Source organism: Amphiura filiformis, chromosome 5, assembly GCF_039555335.1.
Source record: "Amphiura filiformis chromosome 5, Afil_fr2py, whole genome shotgun sequence".
In the NCBI taxonomy this organism is placed as follows: Eukaryota; Metazoa; Echinodermata; class Ophiuroidea; order Amphilepidida; family Amphiuridae; genus Amphiura; species Amphiura filiformis.
Genome location: NC_092632.1, coordinates 78,932,828 through 78,950,039, shown reverse-complemented (window position 1 = coordinate 78,950,039; position 17,212 = coordinate 78,932,828). Strand labels below are relative to the sequence as shown.

General features: G+C 35.3%; 1 protein-coding gene across 1 annotated transcript in view; it reads right to left on the bottom strand.

Annotated features, from left to right (window-relative positions):
* LOC140153787 (pecanex-like protein 4) overlaps positions 1-16,510 on the bottom strand; it is a 29,654-nt gene extending 13,144 nt beyond the window's left edge. Inside the window, 1 exon segment of the mRNA XM_072176642.1 lies at positions 16,436-16,510. The gene's annotated coding sequence lies outside the window, so the exon portion shown is untranslated.
* Positions 16,511-17,212: the final 702 nt, after the last annotated feature.

Sequence of the window (17,212 nt, the reverse complement as noted above, 5' to 3'; positions counted from 1 at the left end):
ATTATACTACATTCCCCCTAGTTACAGCCCGATCTATCGGAACAACTTTAAATTTGACCTAACCTTTGACCTCAGATGACCTTTGTGGTTTCATATTCCCAAAGTGTTAGCAATCAATTTTCCCAAGTTACAGCTCAATTGGAGCAACTTCACATTTGGCCTGACCTTTGACCTCAGATGACCTTTACGGTTTCATACTCCCCATGTGTCAGGGATCATTTTCTTCAAGTTACAGCCCGATTAGAGCATCTTTAAATTTGACCTGACCTTTGACCTTGGATCACCTTTGCGATTTTATACTCCCCAAGTGTCAGGGCTCATTTTCCCCGAGTTACAGCCCGATCGGAGCAACTTTAAATTTGACCTGACCTTTGACCTCAGATGACCTTTGCAGTTTCATACTCCCCAAGTATCAGGAATCATTTTTCCTGAGTTACAGCCCAATCGGAGCAATTGAATTTGACCTGACCTTTGACCCCAGATGACCTTTGCGATTTCATACTCCCCAAGATGACCTTTGTGGTTTCATACACCCCAAGTGTCAGGGATCATTTCCCCCAAGTTACAACCCAATGGGAGCAACTTTAAATTTGACCTGACCTTTGACCTCAGATGACATTTGCGGTTTCATACTACCCAAGTGCTAGGGATCATTGTACCAGAGTTACAGCCCGATCAGAGCAACTTCCAATTTGACCTGACCTTTGACCTAGCAAATAACGCAAACTTGCTCTGGATTTGCATGTACATGTGTAGGCCCAATATCATACCATGATGCACCAATTCATTAAACACTGAAAACCAGGGGTAGCACTAACTTGCGCCATGGGGTCATAGGCGCATTGTTTTAGCTTTTGGCGCACAAAATTACCATTTTGAGGTTGCTAAAGGGTCATTTTCACCCTTTATTTCTATTGTTTTGGATCCATAGCTTCACAAAATTCAAAATATTTGACCCCTTGTTTGAAAACCTAGCGCTACCCCTGCTGAAAACTTAATGAATTAGTAGATAGATAGATATTCCTCTGGTGCTTGGGGTATACCAATGTTTCTTTCAAATAATTAACTCTAGCCACTTTTTACTTGAGCCACTTGTTGCACTTGCTTGTGCAATACTCCCAAGCCCAGTATTCAATGTATTCAATCATAGACCATTCAATGTTATCAGAGCTATTTATAGACGGTCAACTCGTCTTAACCACAGTATAGACCAAACTGGACATGTCTGAGATTGCTTGGAAGCTTTGGTCTGCTGCCAATAGCTGCCACTATGCAGTAACTTGATTACACACTTACACACACAGCACGCAGCACACAGCACGCAGCCACACACAGACTTGGCCTTATTATAGTCGGGATTATAGTATAGATAGATGGGAGTACAGAACCAGAACCAGAATAAGTTGTACAGTCATGACAGTGCCAATGCCATGGTGAAAGTTTGAATGTGCAAACTATATAGTTGTCCATGTCCAACTTAGTTTCGTCAGCACAGACATACATGTAGACTGTTATCATACTGACATTTTTTAACGGAACACGACTCTCCACTAAGTTGGACAATAAATAGCCATGAAACAGGTACCGTAGCGGAAGATCCTGATGGTCCCCAGTAAGTTTATCCGCACAACATGCTTGGAGATTGGGAGCCAACATGACACGGCGAACTGCGGGAAGGTTTTTACCCTCAGTAATTGAATTTGTGTGGCGGTACTTGCTATCGGGGAAATGCACACAGCAAATTCCCACAGTAGCGAGATAGACACCCACCCATATGATATAAAAGAACGCGACTGTGGGATGTTTCTCACTATACCAAAAATATTAATTTCTCGATTCTGAGAGTATGAACGTACTGCGTACACTGCGCAATGTCGCAAGTTAAGTGGAATGACACGATAGCATGACCGATTGTGCACGCACAGGAAATGCAGCGCTACCCAAAGCGTGTGTGGTAGGCGTTGTACGATTTGGTTTTATTAAGGGACAGTCAACTACTACTCAACTCCTCACCGTTTTTCATGAGGTTAGTGCTGCTATGGACAATGCTGGGCAAGTCGATATGATTTATCTTGATTTTTCAAAAGCTTTCGATAGCGTCTCCCACAAACTTCTTTTGCACAAAATACAATCCTTTGGCATTCATTCCAACCTCCTGAACTGGTTTAGTGCTTATCTTACTGGACGGGAGCAGAGAGTGGTTGTTGATGGGGTGAACTCTGACTGGCTCCCTGTCATTTCTGGTGTCCCCCAAGGTTCGATCTTGGGACCTTTACTTTTTGTTCTTTTTATTAACGACTTGCCCAGCGTTGCCAAACATGCAAATGTTGCTCTTTTTGCGGATGATTCCAAGTGCTACAAAAATATTAGCAGTACTTCTGATTGTAAGCTACTGCAATCAGACTTTGATGCTTTCTATAATTGGAGTTTGATGTGGGAGCTCAACTTCCATCCCTCAAAATGTCAGGTTATTACCATGTCCAGACGCATAAATCAAGTTCAATTTGCCTATAAGATGAATGGTATTACCCTTGAGAAAATTGATGCCATTAAAGATCTTGGTGTTAATGTTTCAGACAGACTTGACTGGAGTAATCATGTAAAACAAGTGGTTAAAAAGAGCAACCGAAAGATGGGGATGATCATGCGAACAGTTGGTTTTAATGCACCAGTTATTAGTGACTAAGACTCTTTATACTGCCCTTGTCAGGAGTGACCTTGAGTATGGTAGCTGTCTTTGGAGCGGGACCTCAAAACAAAATGTCCAGCTTATTGAAGGTGTCCAAAGACGGGCTACCAAATTCATTATGCACTATCCTGACATGGACTATAAAGAGCGGTTAACCAGTCTTGATCTTCTTCCACTATCATCCAAAAGGAACTTTTTTTTTTTATCTTTCATGCCCCAAGCGGGCTTTTATTTCCTGTGCTCAAAGAGGAAAAAAAACATACATATAATACAACAAAGACAAAACCATACATCACATGAAATTTTTTACATTACATTGATCAAGTAAATATATTGATGAAATACAAAAGGTATAGTTTACATTATACATTATACATGTTAACATATAATATGTACTACTCGGCACAAAAGGTTTCCAAGACACCCCACTTGTTTATAAAGTTTGACATGTTATTTTTACTCCTAGCAATCTGCTTTTCTAAATTATAATGAAATTTTATCAAGTTCTTAAAGGAGATTATAGAAGGAGTTTGGTTCCTGAATCTGCTGTCATAGATAACTTTTCTTTTCAAAATAAGACATAAATTAATCAACCTGTCAGACTCTTTAAAACCAACACCAAACAGAATTTTGCTATAATCCAAATTTTCAACATTTTTTTGAAAATTTACCCCATACCATACTTTAAAATCATCCCACATCTTTACAGCATGGTTACAATTCCAAAAAAGATGCCTATAAGTCTCAGGAAAATTTTTACAATGTGTACAAATTTCACTATCCACAATATTCATCTTAAACAATCTACTATTTGTCATCAAACAGTTTAAATTGATTTTATACTGAAACATTCTTGTTCTCACATCGTATGATGACTTAAAAGGCATGAGGTATATGTCCTTCCATTCATCGTCATTGACATCTAATTCATCCCTGAACCTTTTCTGCGATGTTGGGGGTTTTTGAATCCTTTGAATCAAAATACGGTAAATAATTTTAGATGTCATGTTCTTCATAGGAGTTTCAACACCATTATTCATTAGAAAAAAGCCTTTTGGATTACACATTTCTCTTCAAACCCTGCTTCAAAATTCGTTTCCAAGGAAGTGGAACTGCATCAACCAAACTCCTCCACTGCATAAAAACTTGCATGGAATCCTCTCTCACACCAAATATCAAAGGATAATATTTCCATTGGTATAAAATAAATCACTGACTAATTTTAAACCACTGTTAAAGAAATGTTTATAATAACATGGCCTTTTATTAATACTGATGTGCTGATTATTCCAAATACATTGATGAAAGGGATTTACATTATCCGGATTAATAAAGCTAAAGTATGATTTTAGCATGTCTTTATAGAAGATGGGCACTTTTTTCCAACTTTGAATTTGTTTTGGAGTAATATTACAATAGAAAATCAAATTTCCACCAAAAGGAGAGATAAAATCATCAAAAAGAATCTTCCAACCTGATAGGGAAGTGTTATATTTATTTGCCCACTTGATTTTTTGTGCTCGAAAAATTGATTTAACATCCACCATCTTCAATCCTCCTTCATCAATGTCACCAATAATAGAAGTTTTCTTAATAAAACCTTTACCACCATTCCAAAGGAAATTATAAATGACTTTATCAATCTGATTAATAACATAGTCCGGACTATGAATTACCGATGCTAAAAAAATGAACTTAGACAAAGCAAAAGTTTTATTAAAAGAATTTTACCAGACAATGTAAGTCTTCTTGACTTCCAAATATTTAGGAGAGTTTTGATCTGCTTAATCTTTAAGGTAAAGTTCATATTCTCAGCAGCACTCTCATCATATGAGAAGTACACACCTAAAGCTTTAATTGGATCTGTTGGCCATTCTATATTAAAAGGCTTTTCATTACAATGTCTTTTTTTACTTATTTATAGACCCTGAGATTTATTAACATTTAGCTTTAAACCAGACACTTCAGAAAAAGAAGCCAGAACTTTCAAAACATTTTTTGCAGATTGCTCCCCATCTAAAATACATGTTGTGTCATCAGCATATTGAACCAATTTGAGTTCTATATCATTAACAAAAATACCAGATATAGACGGATTTTCCCGAATAGAACATGATAGCAATTCCAGAGCCAAAATAAATAAGTAAGAACTCAAAGGGTCCCCTTGACGAACACCTCTTTTTACAGAGAAGTATTGCGATGTAAGCCCATTATTTAAAATACAACTACTAATATTTGTGTACAATGTTTTCACATACTTTACAAAATCTGGACCAAAGTTCCTACTTTTTAAGGCTTCAAATAAAAAGTTCCACTCAAGTGAATCATAGGCTTTTTCAAAATCTAAAAATAGCAATAATCCAGGAGCATTTTTATACATAGTATAATCCATAATATCTTGTATAGTACGAATAGATTCGCTTATATTTCTCCCTTTAACAAAACCGCTTTGGTCGATGTGCACTAACTTAGGTATGACACTTTCCACCCTCATTGCAAGGACTTTAGATGCTATTTTATAATCCACGTTAAGTAAAGATATGGGTCTCCAGTTTTTTAATTGACATCTATCTTTACCCTCTTTTTCAATCAATGTAATAACAGCCTGCCTTTGGGAGGATGACATTTCACCTTTATTTAAACCTCTGTTCAAAACATCCACTAGGTATGAACCAATTTTGTTCCAGAACTGAAGATACCACTCACATGATAACCCATCATTACCGGGCTTTTGTTTTTGACATTTTGTTAAGCACATTAAAACATTCCACCTTTGTAAGCTTCCCTTCACATTTAGACTTCTCTACATCGTCTAGGGTGGTTACATTGTTACCATGCAAAAATGCATTATTTCTTGAAACATCAGCGTCAACCTTGAATCATACAAATCTTTGTAAAAATCACTCTGTTTTTTCAAAATTACATTTGGATTTACAATTTCGGTACCATCATCAAGAATCAATTTCTTACATTGTTTCTTTCTACAGTTCCTCTTTTCTAGGCCCAAAAATATTTATTGCTCTTTTCACCTTTTTCCGCCCATCTAATTCTTGAACGCACAATTACACCATCAATAATTTTGCTATCCAACTCTTCAAGATCATTCTTTACGATTTGGATCTCCTCCAGAATGTTGTCTGAGGGATTATTTGCTAAAGATTGCTCCAACACATTAAGCTTATTATTGAGCTCCTTTACCTTATCTTTCTTATACAGACCTTTCTTCTTAGCATACTTAATTGTTGTATCCCTAACCTTAAATTTGATCCACTCCCATTTTATCTGAGGGTCACTTATAGAAGAATCATCTAACCAAGTAGCTAAATTGTTGTTCATTTCGTTCACATACTGTCTTCATTAAGATAAGAGTTGTTAAATTTCCAATGTCCTGGACCACGACACGGCTCTTTTTGCAACTGCACATTAATAACAACAGCAGAGTGATCAGTTCTTATCCCTGGTATAATGTCTGCATTTGTAACATATTCCATCAAAGTATTACTTATTAAAAAATAATCAAGCCTACACTGAACAAGAGGATTTGTTTGACGCCATGTGAATCTAATTGTATTTGGATTTAAAACTCTCCATATATCAATTAAATCGTAATTATCCATAACATCACATATTTTATCAACAACACTCTCCTTAATTTTTTCAATACCACCTTTCTTATCAAGCTTAGCATTCAAGATACAATTAAAGTCACCACCAATAATTATTTTCTCCTTCTCTTCAAAATTCTTTTCCATAAAGAAATTCTTCAGCTCAGAATAAAATTTATTTGCATATTCTCAATGTTGGGAGCATATATATTCACCAAGGTAAAATTCAGGTCATCTTTACTAAAATTTATAACCAAAAGTCTCCCATCGTTATCTTTACAAATGTCAATCACATCAACATTACTACCATTACGAACGATAATTGCGACTCCTTTGCTATTATTTGTACCATGGGAAAAAAGGATCTTGCCACCCCATTCATGCTGCCACTGAGTTTCAACTGTCTCTGTACTATGAGTTTCTTGCAACAAAATTAAATCTGCACGAGAATTTCTACACCAATTAAAAAATACTCCTACGCTTCTTGAAATTACCAATACCCCTTACATTCAAGGAAATAATTTTTAAATTGTCACCAGCTCGATCATTCATTATTTACATAAGGAAATACAATAACAACATATGTAAACATGCACTTAATATGTGGGTGAAGGTAAGGATTACACCGCGCCGCGCACGTGTCTAGCAGCATGCAGCAGTTAATATGCAGACCTGCGCCTAATTTGAATAATAATACATGAATGAAAAACCCTTTCAATGAAGAAAGAAAACCTTTTACATGCAACATGCAGGGACTTGATTGAATGAAACATGATATATATCCAGCTACAAAAGGTGTGTCTGCGCATGACGCGTCATACAACGAGGTTGCAAATAAAATTTGAATAACAAAGCTAGCGACAGGTGCGGGAAATTCGTTGCTTGATACTGATCCATGGAGTGGTGCTCAAGCCTCACGCGTCATTCGGCAAGGGTGCATAATAAAATTTAAATAACAATATAGAGTGCGGAAACATGATCCCAATTTATACCAATCTAAATAAAAACATCCGCACTCATCATGCTGGTCAGGGTAGGGGCTAGGATTCATATAAAATCTGAATAACAAAACGAGCAACAGGTGATGGCACATGATGTGTTTTGGTACCGATAAAAAACTGTGAATGGGGATGGGAAGGGAATGGATACATGTACAATGTATATGCACGGTGTCGGTGATAAGACGATACAAATCAAACATTTTGCATTTCATCATATTATAAACAAGCATTTTAAAATTACAAATACACAAAAACAACAAACATGAGCACAAATAAATTTTTAAATACTGATTTACATACCAACAGAGTCCAATCACTTTCAAACCCGTAAGATGTACAATCGGGTTTGTGATGGCAAAACATAAAAACACGCACCACTGTACAAAGAGGAAAAACATGCAATGTTTTCCTTCTGTTTGAAACCGCCGTAGAGGTATCTTAATAATTCAGTTCCACCTCTCAAGTGAAAAACACCGTGTAAAACAAAATTGCGGAGAGTATATCCACTGACGAAATACAAAAACAAGCGAAAAAACAGTGCGTTTTCCTGGCTATAAATCCAATGTTTCAATAATTCAAAGAGTTAAAAAACTCACGTATATTCCGCAACAAATATATTACTTTCCTTCCAGTCTTGAAAGATGTAAATAGATCCAGGTTTACGTGCACGAAAACTCTCCGTGTGTAATCCAAAGTTGTTAATCTCTATTCAAACATTCAAAAAAGTTACGGAGATGAGTATTTTTCCAAAAGACAATCGAAACAGCGAGTAGCGCGTACACTGCGTATTCCCGATAATAAATCCAAAAGTGTCAGGAGAAAAAAATCCAATTTGAAACTCCGTATATTCCATGACAAAACTCTTGTTTTCCATCCACAGTCTTTGCACAAAAACAAATTCTCTCTCCATTATATGCATTCCCAAAACGTGTATCTACTCCAGAGCATGCGGTATCCATTTCGCCTATGGCCATGTTGCTTATGTTAAACGCGCTTCAGACTACCATCATCGTTTTTACCAACAAACATGCTGGCACTGACCAAGGAATCAAAGCAAACTTGTTTTCCTTTCTCAACTTATTTCTCAGCACTATCAGTTTCTTTCTATCATTTCTTATTCTCTGTGTGACATCGTCTGATATGAAGATGCTTTTTCCCTTGAAATTGTTCTTCTTCAAACTCTTTGGGGCGCCTTGTAATACTCACTCTCTATCTATGTCCAAAAGGGAACTTGGTGATCTCGGCTTTTTTCATAGATGCAATTCAGTTGGGGCAATATGATTTTATGTAGATAAGTTTGTTGTTTTTAAAAGTAAAAACCAACAGAACCATCCCACCACTAGGCTCTCTGCAGATATGTTACCGGTATCTTTTCAGAGGTGTAAGACTGAATCCCACAAACAATCATACTTCAACCGCATTGTTCCCTTGTGGAACCAGCTGCCTCTGGAAACCAGATTATAATCTGGTTTCCAATTATCCAAGTCCATTTCTTCTTTCAAATTTCAAGCTCTGGATTTTTTGAAGTCTCAATTTTATTCCAAATTTGTTCCTTCTGATACCTGCACTTGGTTTTCCACTTGCCGATGCCCAAATTGTAGGCCCATTTAAGGTCTTGCCCTGGCTTTCCATTCTTTTTCCAAATTATTTGGGTTTTTCCTAGGTGGGATGGTTCTAGAGGTGAATTTACACCTGTTTATCCCAGCCTATTTGCTGGTCTTTTAACATGTTTTTTTTAAAAAACCTTTTATATTATATTTTTCAAAATTTTGATGTGCAATAATGTTATACAGTATGTACCAGTGATGAAGTCTAATAAATAAATAAATAAATAAATAAATAAAATAAATAGATTGACGCAATTATCATTGCGTGCCGATTGAGCTCTCATGATCGAGAAACTAAATTATTTTAGCTATCTAGTCTAGTGTAAACACAATTTAACAGGTTGTCGAAATTGTTGTGTCAATATTACATGATTTATTTTGCTACATATGAAAATAGTTTAAACTGGAGACACCGTATAGCATTACTTATTAAGTACAGTTTAGCACTTCCTAGAATTCCTGCAAGCGTAAGCAAGACTTCAGTCTTTATCATAAACATAAATTCATAATGACATCTACGTACCGAGTTACAGTTACTGGAACTATTCCTAGAACTTGAGAGCAAGTCCTCAAACATTCGAATTTATAGTTACTAGTACAATTTATAGTTACTACAACTCACAACTGAAAAGACAGTAAATAAGTAGTAGCTGTGTAGGTTTGAAAAATGATCAATAATAAAGTCCAGGAGAAATAGTTTTGGTGTCAAACCACATAATATTAATTTATTTGCAAATTAATAAATTAATATTATGTGGTTTGACACCAACTATGTCACAACTGAAATTGAAAAGGATACTGCAGACTTAGTTCACCACGTAAACTTGTATGGCTCAAAATTCGGACCGCTCGCCATTAAGTTTACTGTCATTCCGTATTTCCAGGTGGTTGATGTTTTTTGGTACTCACATACAGTCCACAGGTGTTCCAGAGAAAGTCATTAATATATCCTGCTACTTCACAAAATAAAACAAATTCTCATTACGGAGAAATTTCAGTGAAAAATACGTGCCCATACGACTCTACGGCACTAGAAATTTTCAACAGCAATTCGTTCCATCAACAGCCCGTATATTCCGCAGGGAAACAGGACGGTTCGCACCCTTTCAATTTCGGACCCGTGCACTTTCGCCCCCTTTCAATTTCGCACCCGTGCACTTTCGCCCCCTTTTTAACCGCGGGTAATGTGCTGCTGTTGATTGATGATGCACGATCGATCGCTTCAACTCCCGGCGGTACAGTGGGGTGTTGTATGTGTATAGTATTGGTTGACTTTTGAGTGTTGATTGTCTGTGTTTGCAGTACCGGTACTGGGTTCAGCGTGTACAAAAGCAAATAGTATGTTGATGGACTCGACGGTTCGATTGAATTTAATAGGCCTATATTATTACGATATATTAAATGTGCTTCGACTAAAGATTGGTATTCATTATGTTTTTGATTTGTTATTTTGTTTTACTTATGCCTATTTTATCTTATTTCATTTCTATTTTATTTTATTTTAAGCCTATTAATTATTTTTATTATATTATTATTATTATTATTATTATACTTATTACTATTATTATTATTATTATTATTATTATATTAATTATTATTATATTATTGTTATTAGAATTATGTTACCTTATTAGTACTTTATAATAGGCTATATAATTTAGTATTCAATTATTTATGGCCTATAAAGTATAAAATTTATAGGGCCTAATATTGATATGGCCAAAAATATGATGGCTTATAATTTATAATTTTATCCCATCTTTATGTTGCGAATTGATCTTCTTTGACATGACACTAATGGAAAAAAAATATTTAGCAAATTTCTCAAAGACAAATGCGCACAAGCAAAACAAATGCCTGCAGCAGCTTTGCGATATAAATGCTGTGCCGACTTTCACCACCTTTCTTCACCGCGAGTATTAGCTGCCACTAGTACGCCGAAGCGCCCGGGCGTGACATGGGTTCAATCAATGCAATGGTAGCCTACGGTGACTAGGCAGTAGCACGCATATATTAGATCCCCAGAACACACCCGTGCGGATCGATTGCTTGACAAGTCTCCGGACCCGCAGCGTCAGCGTGATTGTATAAAGTGTGACTCCTTCAACCCATTATGTAATGAATGACTTACGCGAAAGCGCCGGGTATGGTGTGGGTCCAATCAATGGTAGGGTACCGTAAACAGACACGCAACAGTGCCATATGCCTCTTGACGTACGATCGTAAAATATTATTAATCAGGAAAGTTTTCTGTTCGTTTTAATGAGAAATGTAAATAATGAACCAAATGTTTTAACTTTTATGTCTTTTAATGAATGATGTATTTTGTCTGTGTTCTTAATTAATTTAATATATATTTCTACAAGTGTTACGTAAATTGTATAAAACAAAGAAATGTAAATACTTTTAATGAATTTTGATATATTTGATGTATGATTTTTTGATGTTTATGCATTTTTATGTTTTTAAAAAATTCTTACATATATATGTTTTTATATTGTTTTTATGACACAGAGCCCCTGTAATAGCAGATTTATCTGAAAGGTAGCCCTGTATAAATATGGTTTTAATAAATAACATAAAGTAAATAAACAAATTTGTGGAAAAAATGCTATCCAATTCTGCATTGTAAATGATTGACATTTATGTGTTCATGATTCATTTTGTTTACTGGCCTGTCAATCACGGACTCATTATGACGATGCTTTATTAACACCACGGCACATCTTATATCTTAATCTGCTAAATATGCCGACAATTTTAAGGCGGGATGTTTGAACTCGAAGATGTCAATAATGTAATATAGCAGTAAATTTACTGGCCCAACTTTTTCAATATTTTCTACTGCAAAAAGTGCAAATAATAATGTTTTAATAATAATGTTCCCATGCCCGTAACCAGAGGGCAGGTGGTGAACACCCCCTCGCCAAATGCCAAAAAAAAGTCCCCTATTTTGACCCAAAAAGTCACATTCACAAGAGTAGCAAACGAAAAAATAGAGGTTTTCAGTCCTTGTCGGTCAAAAAAGGTCCAAATTTTGAACAAAAGTCCACTTTAAAAAAATCCTGGTTACGGACCTGCATATGTTGACATGTTACTTGTGTGTTAACATTATTTTATTCTGTGCCACCATGGACCCTAAAATCTTTTTCCAGGATCTATGGTGCCACTTTAATTCAAGCAAACCTGAACATTTTTAATTGATTTGTACTGAGCGTACTCAATATAGAGAGACTAAACACATGTTCAGTCAGTAGTCCTTCCTTAATTAATAAATCTATAGTTCCAAAAGTTCACAAAAGAAAAGGTTCAAGTATGCGGTATTTGCGATATCTCTATCATCATCAGAGAGAGCATGAAAGAGCTTGGAAATAGTATGTAGGCCTACATCGCCGTAAAAAGCGGCCGTATATTTCCAACTTGCTTGCAACGCAAGGATAAGAATAAATAGACAAAAAATCATTAAATCAAAATATAAATTACACACAGGTGACAAGTGGAGCAGAAACTGTCCAATTAATTGTGTCCATCGCTGATTATATCTTGCCTCATATAATCAGGATCAAAAATCTAGTGGCCCGCCGGGCCAGTATTGTTGGAAGTTTACTGGCCCGAGGCAAAATCAACTGGCCCCGGGCCACTGGGCCACTGCTTAAATCCGTCCCTGTAATATAGCATCTATTTCTTAGATAATAAAGATCGTGTAAAGGAGATGAATTTCTTTCTTTATTTTTCTTTTCTTTTTCCTTTTTTTTCGTTTTTATAGTGCCTTTTTTCTTCTTTTTTTTAATCAAGAAAGCTGCTTTGTCTTTTGAACCCTGTTTTGTTTTTTGGATGTTGCTGCACATAATAAACAGTTTTAAACAATCAATTTATTTCTATCAATTAGATTTTGTTCAGTTCATCTTAATTTCTTTGGATTTCGTTTTTTCTTTCCCTTTCTTTCTTTATTTCCTTTCTTTCTTTTTTCGTTTGCATGATCAGGCTATAGGGGTCCGACGCATAAATGACATCTATCTTAAAGGAGTATTTACGTGATCCTAGAATCATCTTTTATGACATTTTTAGTAGACATGGTAGATATGCTTGAAAAATCTTATTCCCAAAATTTCAGTTGATTCCGATTTTGCATTATGCGAGTTATGCATGACTATGTGTATTACACTGCTCCATAGGCCACTGTTGTAATTTCGTTCTGGTACACCAGAACGTAATTCAAAATTGACGATATTTTTGCTAGACGAATTAAATCGGCAAGAATTATTTTTGGACATAAACATTATGTAGCCAGAGGTTTCCAGTGGTATAAAATCTCAATTTTTTGAGAAAAGTGAGGGATAATAATAATAATAATAATAATAATAATAATAATAATAACTTTATTTATACACGGTAAAACATGTTCAATACAGTATTGATCTTCCACATGTCCGTGTGGATATTAAAACATTACTAAAATATAAAATATAAAAGTTTGTTAAAAGATAATTATAATGCAAAAATGTACATAGACTAATACAATATTTCACTAAGAGACAAAAATTTATAATAAATGAATATGATAAAAATAATCTGCATTCATCCTCATATCATTGTTATTCTTCTTCTTCTTATTATTATCATATTATTATCATTATATTATATTATTAAATAAACTTTGTTTATATTATTAACATTGTTATTATTATTATTATTATTATCATATTATTATTATTATCATCATATTATATTATTAAATTAACTTTGTTTATATGTTTTGTGTTACTCCCCCATTGGATGTTGTGTCAGTTTCAGTTTCAGTTTAGATTTTATTTGTACATATAGGCCCTTGGCCCTTTGCACTACAAATATAATAATTACATTTGAGGAAGACATATAAATAACATGAAGAAATAATTACATAAATTCAATCATTTCACGAAGTTTCATAGCGTGAAAAACAAATAATGAGAGACCACTGATGTCAGATGGTGTATCTGAACTCATGAGTGAAATGAATTTTGGGGGACTCGGTTCCGATCCATACCTGAATGGGAGATATTTTGACTGAATCTTATCAAAAACTTGCAGACCATGACAAAATGATATTCATCTTCAATATTCCCATCCCTGCACAGATCACAAACCCGGTCCTCCAAATCCAATTTCTGTCTTCTACCTGTTTCAATCTTGAGAATATGACTGGAACACCTTAATTTAGCTAAAAAACGCCTATATGAGGCGTGTTTTTACATCAAAAAGATATTTTCAGGAGTCAATTGACACTTGAAAGTGCAATACGTGCGTAGCTTATCAAGTGAAGTTACATCAGAATACCAGTTTTGTTTTGCAACATCTTCAAGTCTTTGTTTAAATATGTATGGTACATAAAAAGACATTCATTTTCAACACCTTGATTGTACCAAACGTGGCCAAAGCCATGCATTAAAAGAATGTTTTTAACATGCATTACCCAGGTTGATTTACCTCTGTCATCAAGATACAATAACATAAGGTAGCATTTTTTTGGATACCTGTTATTGTCCATATTTAGAAGTTGGAACCAAAATTTAACACAACGAATCGTACAAGTAACATAAATTGGAAGTCTACCACATTCACCAACAGCAGCATTATTGGGAGTGTTTTGAGATATCTGTAAAAAATGTTTACATGCTTTGAAATGAATTTTTTCAATGCAATCATATTTTTTGTAACCCCAGATTTCAGAGCCGTTATGTAAGAATAGGCAAAATTGTTGTATCAAATATCTTGAAGTATGAGTCATAAGAAATATTTCCAACGGCAGACATCGTTTTTCTAAGTGCGTTCAACGCCTTACTACGCCTGATCAGCCAATGCTCGTAATCGCTCTGCCCCATGCATTACCAGTAGACAATTGAATACCCAGGTAGCGTGCGATTTAACAACATCAAAGCGATTGTTTTGATAAAACCAAGCTTCGTCTCTTGAATCGCCCTCCTTTCCGGAAAATCATGATTTGAGTTTTATTGATGTTAACCTTCATTTCCCAGTTCAAACAAAATTCTTGGAGAGAGCTGTGTTTCTTGAGTCCACCGACTGTATCAGCCATAATAACAATGTCATCCGCATAATAAAGTGAGTTGATCTCTGTGATATCAGGGTACAATTGAAATCCATGAGCACCGTTATTATCAAGAAAGTTTGACAATTCAGAAATAAAAAGAGCAAATTGTAATGGGCTAAGTAGACAGCCTTGCTTGAGTCCAGTAGTACATGTTAAAAATTCAGAGATTGTATTTCCTTTGCGAATACAGGCTTTGACGTACTTTGACGCTTTGTCATACTTTCATTGTTTTTAATTTTATCCATTGCTTATTGACACTTGTATCCTTTTGGATCCATCCTTTGGTCGTCAGTTGGACCAAATTTTCACTGTTTTTATACATATTATAATTAATAATTAAATATAAATTTATTATTATTATTACTATTTATTATTATTACTATTTTTATCGTTGAATTCTAATTATTTCATTATTTTGGGTAAGCTTGCTGCTAAAATATCTGGCCTGTAATATATACTGAGAAAAAAAAATCGTTCCTCTATTTTGTTATAAAATATCCTTTCTTTCCTTCCTTCCCGAGTTTATCATGACTTAATAAGCGCATGCCCGACGGCCCCAGCACTATAAACATACTACGCCGCACCGCCGGGAGCCCAAGCAATCGATCGTGCATCAATCAACAGCAGCACAATACCAGCGGTATAAAAAGAGGCGAAAGTGCAGGGTGCGAAATAGAAAGAGGCGAAAGTGCACGGGTCCGAAATTGAAAGGGTGCGAACCGTCCATCATCCTTCGCAGATGCAGCCCGTAGCACATCGCCTATTGGCTGATTTATCGCTGCAATTTATAATTTATGCTATGACGTCAGGTTCTTCCGCTGCCGAAAGTATACCTGGATTCGATCAATTTCATAGAGTTGGTAAATACGTCATCTGCTTAATTATTCATAGACTACCTTGAACGGATGGAATACATCATACATGGATTACCGAGTGGACTTGCGTATGAGACTCATAGGATTTACACAGAGATATTTTTGGCCAAAATTTGACCATCTCTAGGCAAGTTGACCCCACTTTGTCTGCGTTATGTGAAAAAGGACAGTCTTAAGTAGGTATAAGAGCAACGCTTTTGATGTTTTGATGTTTTGGGAGACTGGGAGGGTTCAGAACCAAAAAATGATGGAGCCTATTCTTGACTGTGTAATATTCCTTCAACGAGTTGCCGTGCGGAAATAACCTTATACGATGGACAGAGAGTATCAGTTTGTGAATGAGGACATCGTATAAGTTCCTTGTACTACTGCAGACTGACAAAATGCTGACAAGGTCCTAACTAAAGGAGTCAAATTCGGCAGTCAAGTCACCGATTTTAAGCTTTAGTTTTTTGGACATACTTTAGCAATTAACTTTCCCTGGACAAAATAACTCAATCCTCATTACACTAATTCATGCAATAGCTAGTCTCAGCAACATTCTTTCAATTCTTAGCATTATATACGTACCTGGTTTCTATGTAAAATAACCGATTCAAGTTCATCAGCGATCAACACATTCACTTGCCTATGACAACGATGTACACAATTCAATGGTATTTATATAGTCTCTGTAACAGTCTTACTATCCTACTGCGTGTGGAATGGAAATGTACCGTGGCATCAAAGCAAACAATGTATGCTTGTTACAGAGTTTATTTTCAGTTGATTGATTGAATTGATTGACAGGTAATTCGATTGACAGCTCGAGCCCGGAGCTCGAGTTATTCCTGAATGGGAAGTTATATGGGCTGAATGAAGTAATACAGTAAAAAATAAAATGTATAATAAAATAGGCAAAAGACCTTGGTTTTAATTAGGCAACAAACAAATCAAACAAAAGTCAGCAAGTTTGACTGAAGTTGACAATATAAAAATATTTATTTTATATACCAATATTTTATGATTAAAAAATTATTCTAGTATTAGGCCGTATAAAATTAATATTTTGGTTCTCGTCCAGAGGATTTTCATGAATTGATGAGGGAGGGAGGTGTTTTTTTGTTTTTCAGTGTAAAATCAGCATTGTCTGTAGTTTTCGGTCTTTTCCAACAGTGCTCGAGGAACGATGAGGCACTTTTTTTTTTTTTCATATGTGTGATTCTGAGGGATAAACCCCTAGAGTACCATAAAAAGACTTGGAAGTGGTCCTTGTTCTCTAATAAACTTATTTATATGTATGAAAAATTCATAAATCATTCCAAAGTCTAAAATAATTGAAAAATCTAAAAAAAAAAAAAAAATCTG